This window comes from Chionomys nivalis, chromosome 11 (genome assembly GCF_950005125.1).
Source record: "Chionomys nivalis chromosome 11, mChiNiv1.1, whole genome shotgun sequence".
Taxonomy (NCBI): domain Eukaryota; kingdom Metazoa; phylum Chordata; class Mammalia; order Rodentia; family Cricetidae; genus Chionomys; species Chionomys nivalis.
This window is the reverse complement of record NC_080096.1, coordinates 81,447,969-81,463,999: the sequence shown is the minus strand read 5'-3', so window position 1 is coordinate 81,463,999 and position 16,031 is coordinate 81,447,969.

Below are 16,031 nucleotides of genomic sequence, written 5' to 3'. Positions count from 1 at the left end.
TGCCCCAATGTTGGGATGGCAGACCTGTCCTACCATGTCTGGTTTTAAGTGGTACTGGGTTTAACCCTTCAAACATGCCAGGTGAGCACTGTGATGACCAAGCTACTCCCCCAGTCCTGTGTGTGTTTGATCCACACTTCCTTCTGCTGAGGCTGTTCTTCCTCATGAGCCTTCTCCCAGGATGATGGATTCCCTTCACTCCTTTCCAGCTCGGGATTAACTATGAATCTTTTCCTACGCTGGGCAGAATTCTGCACAGGCCCAGCCTCGAGAGCCGTTAGGATTCTGGAAGTCTCTTCTAACCATGTCCCTCTTCCTCCTTGGTAGAGGTGATGGGGAGGTGGTTATTGTGTTGACTTGAATGTTAACTCTATGCACACGATACACAGGGCCACAGATCCATAATAATTATCCATGATGTCTCTGTGAGCACAGAATGGTTGCCAAAGAGAGGCCATTCGCTCTTGCATGTCTATGGGTGAGTCAAATATCTGCTTCCTGGAACTCAAACCTCTTCCGTGGGCCTATCGAGACTAGTAGGAGACTGAATGGATGCTCAGGGAGTGTCTGCTAAGACACTGGCTAGAACTGAGTACCATGGGAAAACAAGATTTAGAGGATCTAGGAAGGCTTCCTGGAAGAGGCAGCACTGGGCTAGGTCTGAAAATATGAAGAGAATAGGGACATCAGGAGAAGGGAAGAAAGCATGTCAGGTTAATGGCCTAGCATGTGCAAAATACCAGTGGTGGCAGGAATAGAGTGAGCTGCTGCTCAGGAAATGGTAGGCATGAGTGGGGGATCGAGTTCCTGGAGTCAGATTTCCAGGACTAGGGCGCCTACCCAACTAGAACCTGTTTCTCTTCAATCTTCTGGGTGGGGAAGTACAGCCTCTGCTTTTCCAGGGGTCTGAGCCCCCATACCAGCATACGGGAGCCTAGGACTGTCTAGGAACAATCACACCCTGTGCTGAGCCTCTCAGGGTGCCTTCTTCTCCCAGCACCTTATTAAATACAAATCCCTCCACTCACCGTGTGAAGCCTGCATGAGGCCGGTCTTCTGCCCACTGCTTCCTTTCTGAGGCACTGAGCACTTCCTGCCCTAAGGCAATGCTGCCCCACCCTCCATGAGGTGACACTTTAAGCTCCCCTGTGTCCTACACTCACATCTTGTCTCTGTCGCTTCCCAGCATCTGCCCCACAAATCACATCCACTTTTGCCTGTTGTTCATCACTGCCCTAACAGGGCAGGGTCAGAGTCTTTAGTTCCAGGGACCAAAGCCCAGGACATGGTTAACACAGAGTAGGCATTCTGGAATAATCCTGACTGTCAGGGGTGGCTGTCAGTGGTGATGTTGCACCTCCCCCCACCCCAGGGCACATCCTGTGTGTGATAGTGGGGAGCAAGAGGTTGCTCCACTTCCCTTGAAGGTCCTCCAGCTCTACATGTCCCCCAAAGTCAGGGAGCACTGCCCCACTGCGGCGCTCTTGGTCCACCCAGGCCACTACAGTGTTGAAGGTCCCTCGCAGGGCTGTGTGACATGCAGGAAGATGGAACTTGCCATCCTTCACAAGGTGTGTGCCTTGGACAACATCCTTTCCAGTGTGTTCATTATTTCCTGAGGTCTCACCAGGGGCCAGGTCTGCAGTCATTGTGTAGACAGCACAACTGCAGTGGCTGACATGCTGATGGCATCTAAGGTCTGCTCGGGGCTTCAGGCCACAGAACAGCCTGGCTGCAGTATTGGAAGGGGCGAAGGGCAGGGTGAGGCACATGGTGTAGACCAAATGCTCCTAGGAGTTTTTGTGCTTGTGAATCACCTGGGATCATGTGGAGGGGGTGCATATGTGTGTGTGGTGCATATGTGCGTGGGTGCATATGTGTGTGTGCATATATGTGTGGGGGTACATATGTATGGGGGTGCATATGTGTGTGTGGGGTGCATATATGTGTGTGGGTTCATATGTGTGTGTGGGTGCATATGTGTTGTGTGGTGTATATGTGGGGGGGATGCATATGTGTGTGGGGGTGCATATGTGTGTGTGGTGTATATGTGTGTGGGGGATGCATATGTGTGAGGGGTGCATATGTGTGTGGGTGCATATGTGGGGGTGCATATGTGTATGTGTGGGTGCATATGTGTGTGGGGTACATATGTGTGTGGGGTGCATATGTGTGTTGGGGTACATATGTGTGTGGGGTGCATATGTGTGTGGGGTGCTTATGTGTGTGGGGTGCATATGTGTGTGGGGTACATATGTATGGGGGGTGCATATGTGTGTGGGAGTGCATATGTGTGTGTGGGTTCATGTGTGTGGTGTATATGTGTGTGTGGGATGCATATGTGTGAGGGGTGCATATGTGTGGGAGGTACATATGTGTGGGGGGTGCATATGTGTGTGTGCATATGTGGGGTGCATATGTGTGGGGGGCACATATGTGTGTGGGGGTGCATATGTGTGTGGGGGTGCATATGTGTGTGTGGTGTATATGTGTGTGTGATGCATATGTGTGAGGGGTGCATATGTGGGGGTGCATTGTGTGTGGGTGCATATGTGGGGGTGCATTATGTGTGGGGGTACATATGTGTGTGGGGGCACATATGTGGGGGGTGCATATGTGTGTGTGGGTACATATGTGTAGGTGCATTGTGGGGGGTACATATGTGTGTGGAGGTGCATATGTGGGGAGGTGCATGTGTGTGGGGGTGCATATGCGGGGGTGCATATATATGTGTGGGTGCATATGTGTATGGGGGGTGCATATATGGGGGGTGCATATGTGGAGTCGGCAGTCGCCAGTGAGTGTCTCTGTCTCAGTTCTCCTCCATCTGGCTTATTTCATAGAGAGGCTCTCACTGAGCCCAGGGCTTACCAGTCAGTTGGACCAGCTGGCCAGAAAAGCCTTAGGGATCTTCCTCTCTCAGCCTCCCCAGTGCTGGGGTTGCAAGCGGAGGTCACAAGGCCCAGATTTTGTTGTTGCTATTTCCTGTGGTTCTGGGAATTAAACTCGGGTCCTGGTGTTTGGAAGCAAGACTGTACTGACTGAGCAATCACCCCAGCCTTGGGTCATCGTTGTTGTTTGGGCTAGCCTGGAACTTGCTATACCACCCAGCCTAGCCTTGAACTCTTGATCCTCCTTCTGCGGCCCACTGAAAGCTGAGACTCCAGGCTTGCACCACTGTGCCCAACACCCAGGAGTCTTAGTAAGATGCAAACACAAGGGCAGCCCTTCTGGGCAGGGCATCTGCTTGTCTCCCAAATCCTTCGCAGCGGAAAGAGCTGATGAGAAACTAGCAGACTCTGGATGAACAGGGACTGGCCCAGGGTCACCAGGCCAGACGAGAGCCAGGAAGGGCTGAGCCGCCTCCCCCACTGTGGGTCCTGGCACTGCGGCTGACTGGGCTCAGTGGGCCTTTGTGAGGCCACATACCTGGGCTGGGAGGCCGCCACCCAGCTATGAATAGCAGCCTCTTTCCTTCCTGCAGTGCATACCCTCCCCTGCACACGCACTCACACGCACTCACGCCTGCTCCACTAGCTCAGGAAAGTCAACAGGAGTATTTGAAAAGTCTTTCTGTGTAGAGAATCTGTTTGGATAGGGGGAGGACTGGAGAGCCAGCCAATAGGTAGAAATATTAATGAACCTAGTTATAAAGGACCCATTCACGGCTGGCTGGGTAAATAAGGCTCTTGTCGGGAGACCATGTTATCTGCCAAGTTCAAGAATGTGGTTTGAAAAAATAGAATTTAAAGGGCTGAGGTGGAGCCTTAAATGGCCGGTGCGCTGGAGCCACAGCCAAACGAGGGAGGAGTTGGGCTGGCCAGGGCACTGGGCAGGAGTTGGGGTGTGGGCTGCCGCAAGAGGGGCTGGGGACAGAGTTGGGAAGGGTGTGTAGAATTCAGAGACAACAAGCTGTGTGGCCAGTGAGTGCTTGTGATGTCCCTTCCTGCCCCGGGTGCCTGGCCAAGGACTGGTAGTTTCCTGCTCAACCCCAGCCCAGCGCCTGTAACTCCCCAGCTCAGGGGTGCTGATGGGGGTCTAGGCTAGGCTGTAGGAAGGGAACTGAACCTCTCCTTTCAGCCACATGCTGTGATCACACAAGCTAGCTTTCCTCAGCCACTACCAAGTTGCACTAAGTGTCTAAACTGTGTGAGAAAGAGCAGAAAGGCCAGACTTGGTCAATCTGCCCATTTCACATGGGGCAAAGCCTCAGCCTGGTGGAGAATCGGGAGCTTGAGTTGCATTAGCAAGCCTGTAGTGGAATTAACATTGACGTCCAGCAGTTTCTTACTAGAAGTAGGTACTTAGGAATGAGACAATGTCTGCCACAGTAGGATACATTGTCACATGCGCTCAGGGGTGTCTTCTCACATATGCAACAATGTCTTATTTTCAGCCTTGGACTTAAAGTGAGCTGTAAACTGGGATGATCCGTAATACTGCCCCTGGACAGTTGTGTGGCCTAGGCAGGTGACTTGCTCTTCTGGGCCTCAGTTTCCCCACGGAGACCAAGTGGGAGGATGCTAGTGACAGCAAGCATTGTGCCAGATACTCAGTGAGTGGCCCAAGGACTGTGACTGGACCACTTCTTTTCCTGTCCCAGCCTGTGCTGAGGAGGCGATTCTGAAAAGATAGTCCCCTAGCTTTGGGTTTTAGGAACAATTTCTACCTGGATCCTAGGAGGGCAGCCAAGGCCATGCTTGTGTGAAGGTGGCAAATTTGAAGCCCAGGTTCTGCCATGGAGCGAGTGTGCTGGACAGTGCAGCCAAGTGTGAATGAATCTCAGTGAAGATCTTTTTTTTAAAAAAATATTTATTTATTTATTTATTTATTTATTATGTATACAATATTCTGTCTGTGTGTATGCTTGCAGGCACCAGACCCCATTATAGATGGTTGTGAACCACCATGTGGTTGCTGGGAATTGAACTCAGGGCCTTTGGAAGAGCAGGCAATGCTCTTAACCTCTGAGCCATCTACCTAGCCCCCTCAGTGAAGATCTTTGAAACTGCCTACAGGGAGCCTGGTTGTGCTGCAAAGCCTCCTCTCCTAGCACCAAATGCCTGCACAGAACAAGGGTTAACCTGGGGCTGAGGGAACATTTACATTGGCTTTTCTTGGCAAATAAAAGAAAAAGGAAATAACGCAAAAGTCAAATGGAAACCTTCTGTAAAGGTTCTGCCAGGAGCTGGCTGAGCAGCTTTAAACACAGGAGCGTGCGGGGACTTGAGTGGCGGGACATTAGATGCATCAGGTGTTATAGAAAGGGGTCAAAAACAACAGAAACAACATCTCTGGGAGGTGTGGACCTCATAGACCTGGGTTCAAGATTAGGTTCTGCTGTTCATTAGCTATGTTGTCTCGAGAAAATGATGGGCCTCTTTGAGCTCTTATTTCTGCAGTCTATACAAGGAAAGAGAAGGTTACAGTATGTGAAGGTTCCTGGCATCTTATGGATAGCCGTTAAACATCAGTTTCCTTTCATTTCTGGGCTGCTGGCAGGCCCAGGGGAAGAGTCTGACAGGTCTCACAGTCAGACTGGGAGCTCTGCACCACAGCACAGACCCCGTGGCAGCTGCTCAGGGGCTCGATGCTGGGTACAGCTTCTGGCGCTTGAGAGTTGGGAAAGTGTATGCCAGGTTGCCATGAGAGTTTCCCAAGGTGAGATGGCAAGCAGTATGCAGGACCCTGTTTTGTAGTGAGACTGGAAAAGGTGAGAAGCTAGAGCTCTCGGGTAGGGCCACATCTGTTTTTATTCCCTCAGCAAATACTATTGAAGATATGTGCACCAAGAACTGTGCTGAACATGGGGGATTTGGCAGTGAGTAAAACCAGGAGAATGGACGAGAAGATGGGTAGGTGAGTGGGTGATGAACTGATGGACTGGTGAGTACACAGATCAGTGGACAAATAGATGGATGATGAACCAAGCATATGGGTGGATGAATGGAGAGAGGAGAGATGATGAAGGATGGATGGGTAAGTGGATGTGTACATGGGTAGGCAGATAGATGACTGGTACATGAACTGATGGGGAGTTGGATGGATAAATGGACAAACAAGATGGATGGATGAAGATGGAAGAGTAGACAGAAGATGAATAAATAGATCAGTGGATGGATGGTATATGGGTAGGTTGGCAGATCAATGATAAATGGATAGATAAGTGGATAGATAAATTGATGAATGAGTGGATGGATGGTGAGTAGATGGTGTATGGGTAAATGAACAGATGGATATATGAGTGGATAGATAAGTGTGTGTGGGAGGATGGCATACGAGTAGATGAATGGATCAACAATTGGGTGGATGGATGGATGGATGGATGGATGGATGGATGGATGGATGGATGGGTAGATGGATGGGTGGGTGGGTGGGTGGGTGGGTGGATGGATGGATGGATGGGTGGATGGGTGGATGGGTGGATGGGTGGGTGGGTGGATGGATGGGTGGGTGGGTGGGTGGATGGGTGGATGGATGGATGGGTGGATGGATGGATGGATGGATGGGTGGATGGATGGGTGGGTGGATGGGTTGATGGGTGGATGGGTGGGTGGGTGGGTGGATGGATGGATGGATGGATGGATGGATGGATGGGTGGATGGGTGGATGGATGGATGGATGGGTGGGTGGGTGGATGGATGGATGGATGGATGAGTGGGTGGGTGGATGGATGGATGGATGAGTGGGTGGATGGGTTGATGGGTGGATGGGTGGGTGGGTGGGTGGATGGATGGATGGATGGATGGGTGGATGGGTGGGTGGGTGGATGGATGGATGGATGGATGGGTGGGTGGGTGGGTGGATGGATGGGTGGGTGGATGGATGGATGGATGGATGGATATGGATGGATGGATGGATGGGTGGATGGATGGGTGGATGGGCGAGCAGAGGCATAGATACATGATGAATGGAAGGATGATGAGCTGGTGCATGTGTGAGTGAGAGGACAGACAAAAGAATGGTAAATGGCCAGATTGTGAATGGATGGCTACGTGGGTGTGTAGCTAAGTAAGCGGAGGAAGACCGACAAGCTTATCTTTAGAGCCCTGTGTACTTTTTCATCCCTGGGTCCTCTGTTCCTGTCCCAGCAAGTGCCAACCTTTGTCTCATGAGTAGCTCTTCAGTGGTTTAGACTCAAGACCCAGGTTACCTGAGCACTGAGACCCAGTTCTCCAGCTGTTGACGTTAATTATAAAGCCTATTAGCTCAGGCTTCTTATTAACTAATTCTTAGAACCAGTTTATAATCAATGTAGGCCTCTGTGTGTTTCTTTGAAACTGAATGACTGTGGGAACAGGAAGGACAGAAACCTCTGTTTACAAATGGCACCAATGTGGACAACTACATCCACATAAAACCTGAGAGACTTGGGAAGTCATTTTAGATGCAAAAGAACACAGCTAAGCATGGCTTCTTGGCAGCAGCATTTTTTTGGGTGGGCTCTGTTTGCTAGAGGCAAGCATGTCTCATTAAAGAGAGGCTGCCTGACTCAGCTTTAGCTGCAAAAGCCTTGCAACTCTTTTAAGAGGCCCTGCCATCAAACACTTAAATGGTGTTCATGAATAGTCAACAGCAAGCTTCTTGTGGTGAGAGGGACCTTGAAACTCCACAGAGTTGTGGCAATAAACATGGCTCCCACCAGTACCTCTGCCATGAAGGTAGACTCTCAGAAAGCTAAGGAATGGGGTGAATCCAGTCATCAAAGTCATGGCTTTAATCCTAGCCATATATCTCAGCAAATTAAAAACTCATGTGGTCAGAAAAAGAGATATATACAGTAAAGATAGATTCAGACAAACAAAAAAACACTCTAAATAGTTTACAATGTGTTTTAAAATATATGGAACCTTGGAAGAGAAAAGAAAAAGGATAAAGTCCTTAACAAAAAGAAAAAAGAAAAGAGAGTAGTTGGATGTGGTGGCGCACACCTTTGATCCCAGGACTTCGGAGGCAGAGGCAGGTGGATCTCTGTGAGTTCAAGGACAACCTGGCCTACAGAGTGAGTTCCAGGAGAGCCAAAGATATACAGAGAAACCCTGTCTCAAAAAACCAAAAATTAAGCCGGGCGGTGGTGGCGCACGCCTTTAATCCCAGCACTTGGGAGGCAGAGGCAGGCGGATCTCTGTGAGTTCGAGACCAGCCTGGTCTACAAGAGCTAGTTCCAGGACAGACTCCAAAACCACAGAGAAACCCTGTCTCGAAAAACAAAAACAAAAACAAAAACAAAAAAATTAAAGAAATAGAGCTTAAAATAAAGCCATGGAAAATACACAGAGAATATGGATACTTTGTTATTGTGTTGTCTTTGAATTGTTTCACAGTTGAGGAAGAAGCAACAACTGCTAAAAGACATTTGATTATAAATGTTGCTGCATTAATTCAACATATATATTTTGAAAATGTCTTGATTTCAAAATTTAAGTCAAAAGATACGTTACTTTGGAGAAGAGATTTTGCCTTTGTTTCCACAGGAAATGAGAGGCTGTGGATTTATTTTGGGTTAAGGGAAATCAGGTTTGATCAAGGAAGACCCCCTGAAGAATCTCTGAGAGAAGTAGATGACCCAGATGAGCCAACATTTCAGAGGACTTCTGTTGGAGTTTCCTTTGAGTTCTGCATTCAGAACAGTCTCAAGACTGTTGGCTGAGCTTGGGCTGGGAAGAAGTCTCATTTCCATCCTGGACTGTCCTGTTGGTGGGGCCCATCTGAACCTGGGTCTCCCAAGGTCTCTGTATAGAGTCCCAGTCACTCACTACAGATGGGGAAACACGAAGCTAGCTACTCTAGCTTCCTGACCTCAATCCCTCCTTCTTTACAGTTTCCTGGATTGGAAAATCTGAGCCTGTACTAACCGTGGAGACCGCCCACTCCTCCCACCCGAGTGCTGTGTCAGCTCCCTGTAGAGGGTGGCACCAGATGGAGTGCTCGTTAATGTCCTCCATCCAGCCGGGTCCCCCAGGGTCACCTCCCCAGAGTACACAGGCTGAGCTTTCTCTCCCAAGGCTGGGCTGCCCACAGTCCCAACCCTCCCCTTGAGATTTCCAGGAGCCAGAGTTGACATGAGTTCCCTCCTGGCATAGGCCCATGGGTCCTGGGCTCTGCTGGTCGCCAAGAGCCACAGAGCCAGCTCCTGCCTGCCCCTCACTCTATAAGTGACTCACTGGGGCTTGAAGTGGGCCACCCTTGGTGTGTCTCCTTGTTGGAACAAGACACTCATCCTCAAACAGAACAGGCAAAGATGGCTTGCCAAACCCTTGCTTAGCCAGCCTGAGCCAGAGGGTACCAGCACACCTCCTCCCGCTGAGGCACTGTAGGCACCCAGCTGGCATCTCCCCCAGAGCCTGAGGCCTGAAGCTCTTGGTGCAGGTATAAGATAGGACAGAACGAGGTGCTGATGAGGCCACAGTCACAAATGGGCCAATGGCAGAGCTGAAACCTGGGGACCCCCCTCCTCATAGTGGCTGTGGGAGAAGGCCTTTGGCAGAGGCCCCCTGACTGGGCCTGCTGGAGAGAAGATTGTCAGTCTTCTGCGCTCCGAGGCAGCCTCACTCCCCGTGCAGTATGAAAGGACTAAAGGGTGCACTGTGGGAAAAGAGCCTGGGCTGGTGGCAGGACTATTTGGTTCTGAGTCTCACTAATCAAGTGTAGCCGCCATTTTATGTCTCCATAGCAAGGGTGTCAATCACAGAGATGTTCAGAGCCTGGCTGCTGTGTGTGGTGGGGGATGGGGAGGTAGAATGGAGGCAAAGGGAATAAACACAAGTATACGGAGAAAGGAGGAGTGTGAGCAGCAGGACGGTACAGGGAGTAACAGGTAGAGAGAGGATGTGGGGCAAGGCAGAAGGGGGCAGGAGAATGAGGCTGAAGGCTCCCCTGGGGACCTGCCTCCCATCTCAGCATCCCAGCCCTCCCACCTCCTCCCTCTCTTCTCCTCTTCTTTCCTTCTTCTGAGCATCTGATCCTCCCTGGTGCCCAGGGGAGCAGAACTGGTACCGATCCTATTGCTTAAAGGCTCTCTGCCACCATCACACGGAGGGATCTGGCTTGGAGCCAATGAAAGTCTTCTGCAAAGGCTCTGGGAGCTCTCATTACTCTCCCTTGTCACCCAAGCAGTGATCTTGGGCCAGGCTGGTTGAGTAGTGCCATTGAGGAAACTCTAAAGTTAGGGACCTCCAGGTTCAGAAAGTCCAGCCCCTGGTTGATATGCTGTGTGACCCTGCTCAGGCCCTTAACATCTCTGAGACTCTGGGGAAGTTGAAGGCAGGATTGATGTTGTCTGGGAAAGCCACGGAGAGGGCTAGTGTTACCCTCCGTGAACCAGCCTGCCACCACTCGGCATCCCCAGCCTAGCACTGCAGGCTGATCTGATTTCAACGTATCTGTGAACACCGCTCTGGAAGGCGGGAGAAGAAAGCACTTTGGTGAAAGCCCAGCTGTTCAGCTCCCCAGCACATGGCCCAGGTTCTATCTCACCTTGCAGCCCCACCTCTGCCTTAGCCTTTGCCTCTACTTCTGGAAGATGGGGCTTAAGTTACCTTTCTCCCCAAAGAGTCTGGTTAACCATTTTCTGCCTGCTGGGACAGCCTGCTCTCTGCAAACCAATATCGTACCGTGAAATCTGATTGGGCATAGAGGCTAGGCTGGAGGCACGGCTGGAGGCACGGCTGTAGCAATGGGGTAAGGGAGTGGCCAGGGTTTGGGCTGTAGCTCAGCTGAAGAGTCCTTCTCTAGCATGAAAGGGCCCTGGGGTTCAACCCCCAGACCCACATAAATCAACTGTTGTGGGGTATACTTGAGTCCTCACAACTGGGAAGTGGAAGCAGGAGGATTCAGAGTTCAAGATCATCCTTGGTGGCAGGGTGAAAGCAAGGTTAGCCTCAGAAAATAAAGTAATATGGGCCAGGAAAATGGCCAATGTGGTAAGTGCCTGATATACAAACACAAGGTCAAGGTTTCGGGTGCCTAGCACCATGTAGAAGCAGATGCGCAGACGGTATCTGTCATCTAACACTGGGAAGGTGGAGAAAAAAGATCCCTGGAATCCATCAGCCAACCATTCTATTCAAATCCATGAGTTTCCAGTCCAGTGGGAGGACTCCATGTCAAAAACTGAGGCAGAGGGCTGGCAAGAAGACCCAAGGGGTAAAGACATTTGCTACCAAGCCTGAAGATCTGAGTTTGATCCCAGGGACGCACATGATGGAAGGAGAGAATGGATTCCTACAAGTTATCTTCTGACCCCACTCTCACATAGAGTGTATATAAGCAAATGTAACAGGAAAAGTAAGATGGCGAAGGATGGAATAAGACACTTGATTTTACCTCTGGCTTGTGCACTTGCGTGCACACACATGCACATACGAGCACTTTCACACACACACACACACATACACACACACACACACACATCACCATGATCACCAGGGCTGACAGCCATTGTTCTCTCTCTCTCTCTCTCTCTCTCTCTCTCTCTCTCTCTCTCTGCTGGTACAACCGTCCTTCTGTCAGCGGGTTTCAAAAGTACAGAAGGAGAACTTTTTAAAAAGTTATGCATACTCTTAGTATACACAGTTTTCTTTTGTTCACTCTAAACAACACTGTGTGGCTCATGTTGCATCATAATTGCATTGTAAACCTAGAGATGTTGGAAGTTTGGGGGAGTGTGTTCTGGTCTCCCACATACACCGTTCTGTGCGAGGGACATGGGTACCGAGGGTCTGGGAAACCAGTTCGTATGGATTACAAGGGTCCTGGAGCCGTCTTCTGTGGACAGTCCTCTGTTTATCTCCTACCCCATCTTATGCTAACAAGACCATGGGTGCTCTGATTTAGGCAAACTGCAGCTTGGGGTCAGTCAATCGTGGTGCCAGAATTCAACTCCAGGCAGCCCAACTTTCAAGCAGTTGGGTCCCCACTAACGGGTATGACTGAGTGACACTGTTGTTGATGTCACACCCATTTTTCTTGGCCCCATCTATGAACCCAGCTTCATAGAGGAAAGAGGGAGTCAGCCTCATTGCCCCTAGCAGGTAGGTAGAGGGATCAGTTACCTATGGATGGAGGAACAGCCCTCAGAGGCTCATGTATGTCAGCCCTTTAGGGGGACTGAAGAAGTGGGTGCCACGTTGCCTGGCTTTGCAATTGAATGGTACCCAGCCTACCAACTGTGTGACCATTGGCGGGTTACTCTTCCTCTCTGACTCCATTTCCTCATCTGCGAAATGCTTCTCTGGATTACACGCAGACTGTGGTCTTTGCGCTATGCTTGGTTCACGCCAGGGTTTAAACATGTCACCACCATTCTCATCAGCCCTTCTTTAAACTTAAATTCTCCTTGCAAGTCTGTGGGGTGGATGTGATCTTCCTTGTTTTACAGATGAGGTAACTGGGGTTCAGAAAGGTGATCTATAGTGAATGAATAAGAGGTGGGGCCAACATTTTAATCTGATCCTGGAAACATTAATAGCTTAGCTGGGAGCCTAGCAGGAGCCCTCTTCTTCCTTTTGTTACTCCTTGGTTGTTTACTGAGCATCTTAGATCCCAGTCTAAGCCTGAATGCCTGGCTTCCCAGGCAGGGGCCTGATTTCCTAGTGCTTCCTAGCACTGACCTATTCGCTACCCCTACCAACTCAGAACCAGAGAAAGTGAACTTACTCCTGCTTCATCCTCCCTGGCTGACTGTGGCCTCCTCCCACTTCCCCTAGTGGCTGCAGAGAGGAGAAGGCTTTGATTGGACCCCCAAGGCGGCTGCAGGGCAGGCCTGGGTTTCCTTCAGAGACAGGATCCAGTTAAATCTGGCTTGCTCTGTTGCTATTGGCTCTGTTAATTTCCAAGGAGAGTGTGCTCACAGAGTCTTACGTTAATCAGCAAAACTTCACCTGGTGGTCCTAGGTTCTATAAGAAAACAGACTGAGCAAGCCATGGGAAACAAACCAGTAAGCAGCTCCCCTCCATGGCCTCTGCATCAGCCCCTGCCTCCAGGTTCCTGCCCTGCTTGCATTCCTGTTCTGACTTCCTTAAATGTGAAAGTGTAAGCCAGACAAACCCTTCCTCCCCAACTTGCTTTTGCTCATGGTGTTTCATCACAGCAATAGGAACCCTGACTGGTACACCTTCCTGGATCTTCTCAGACTGTATTGGCCCCTAGGCTGGGTTCCCAAAGTCCCTGACTCCTGTTGGTCCTGAACTTGTTGGCCACTGGTCTGTTTCCTCATCTCCTCTGGGCTTCCAGCTTTTTCTGCCTCTGTTTCAAGCTCTGCCCTTGCAGTTCCTAGCTTTGTTCCATTGCACCTCCTGGCCTTCTTCACTGTTAGAGAGCCTTCCCTAGAACCTTCTCTGAACTAGCCTCAGAGGTACAGAAGAAAACATGGTGGCAAGTTTTCTGATCCTCCTATCATGAGGCAAGGAACTGTCCCTTCCTTTGCATCTTTGCATCCAGATGGGCTTGTGACCGTGAGTCTAACACCTTCTAGTGGATATGACACACGGGACTTCTGAGAAGGGGTCACTTAAGGCCAGGGAGCCCCCCTCTTCCCTCTCTGCCTATTTTTGCCGGAGCACTACTTCTTGGAGCCCTGCAATTTCACAGACAATCCAACTACCCTGAGTCTGCCATGCTGTGGGGAAGTCCAAGCAACACAGAGGGTACAGGAAGGAACTCTGGCCAGTTGTCCTGCCCCAACCTTTCCTTAGGAACCCACCAAGGCAGCAGACACAATGTATTAGAAGCAAGTGACTACAGCCTCCATGGCTTCCCACTGCATGTATTTATTCTCTATGGATCTAGGGGCTGGCAGTCCAAATCCGGCTTCACCGCTGAAGCGAGGGTTGTGTAGAGAATCGCTTTTCTCTTGCTGCTCATCACAAAGGCTGCCTGCACCCTCACTTTGTGGCCCCTTCCTCCATCTCCAAAGTAGGTAGCCTGGTGTCCAGGTCTCTCTTGGCGTTTGTGTCTGTGTCTGTCCACAGCCTTGCTGGGCTCTCCTGCTCCCTCCCTTCCTTGCAGTAATGTTCAATTGCTTCCTCCCATCCACATAACCCAGAACAACCAAGAATAATCTCTCCTCATCCAGTCCCTAGGCCAGTCACATTGATCAGTCTGCCTGCCATGGAGAGCAGCAGGGTCACAGTTCCTGAGGGACAGAACAAGGATATCACTCTCTGGGGTCACCAAGGTTCCTGCCACGTACAGAGGAAGCCCCTCTGGGACATTCCAGCCCGTAGATGTTTAGATAGCTACAGCCACCTGTCAGGTCCCATCCAAACTCTCCTCAACTTGAGGCCCCCACTAGCCAAGCACACGAAGCCACCCATGGAGCTACATGCTCATATTGCATTGGGTTTCCTGAGACAGGAGCTCATACAGCTCAAGCTGGCCTCAAGCTCACTCTATAGCCAGGGATGGCCCTGAGTGCTTCATCCTCTTGCCTCCATTTTCCAGGTTTGAGAATGCCATCTTGTCCCACCATGTCTGAATGACACTTGACTTTTTCACACAGCACCTGAGGACTTTGGTATCTTTCTCCTCACATTTCATGCGCTCCAGCTACCTGCTCTGTGTTCCTTCCCAGAATGATATCATGCCTGTTATAGATTTAAGGGCTTCCGTGTTTGTTTTCTGTCCCAAGTAGAATGCAAGGCCAGGAATTAAAGCTTATTGCTCTGTCCTGAGAGCGTCTGGCAGACATTCATCCAGTTTGTGAACTCTTGTGTCCCCACCATGCTGTAATGTAGATAACACTTGGCAGTCCTTGAGTCCCTGGATGCCGACAGGGCCCCGGGACACAGCAGGGCTTCAGGACAGAGTAGACAGTGGCTCTCTCCTCATGCACTCCTCTCCTTCCTGAGAGTCACAGCGAGGCACCTTTCCAGGGGTCACCAGCTTGAATGCTCTTGGGGCCAGCTAGGAACATTGCACAAATGGAACCAGATGGACTGGAAGACAGTTGGGAGTGAGGAGGCCAGGAGCCAACTGGGGGACATGTTTGGAAATCTCTTTTGGTTATTTTCTTCCCTATGTAACTTTCTGAATCAGTAAGAGGTTCCATAGAAACAGAGCCAATAGGGTGTGATCTCTCTCTCTCTCTCTCTCTTTCTCTCTCTCTCTCTCTGTCTCTCTGTCTCTCTGTCTCTCTCTCTCTCTCTCTCTCACACACACACACAGAGAGAGAGAGAGAGAGAGAGAGCTGCTTAGCCATATATGTTTCCATTGATAGTAGACCAAACTCCCTCTGGGGTCCTATGGCCACTGTCATTGCCAGCCTCGTAGCTTGTCTATGTACACTCCATGATGTACATGGACAGAAATCACTGTGTGATGTTTTTCAGAACACTGTCACTATCATTAAGTGATCTATGACTCTGGTAGGGGCAGACAGACAGACAGACAGACAGACACAGAGAGAGGTGGGAGGTCATAAGGCATTTGAACCCATGAATGTCAGTGAACTCCGTCTGAGAATCAGGGTATTGGACGGAGCCAACCCCAGGCCAAGGCCTGAGATTGTGATGTGGATGCAGTGAGGTGGGCTGGGTGAGAGTTCTTTTGTCCTCCACTTTGGATCCCTTGAGCTTTGAACACACTGTGTAGCGCCCACCCACATGGGGTGCATGTACTGCAATGTCTGTCTCATGTGGGGTATCTTCACCAAACAACCCATCTACCCAACATGGATGCCCACAACTCAGGTGAATCAGCCCGGAAACACAAATGTTCCATCCCTATCCATTCTCTACCCTTTTGTGCCCACCTTGTGCCCAAAGGGATTCCCCACCCAGAATGGACTGCCTCATCTTGGCATCTGTGTTGCTTGCTTTTGTCAGCTGGACACAAACCTAAACATAATCTGGGAAGATGGAATCTTAATTGGGAAAAATGCCTCCATCAGATTGGTCTATAGGCAAGTCTGTAGGGCATTTTTCATTAATGCTTCACGTTGGAGGGCACAGCCCGCTGGTGGTGATACTTCTGGGCAGGTGGTGCTGGGGCATATAAGTAAACAAACTGAGCAAGCCGTGAAAACCAAGAC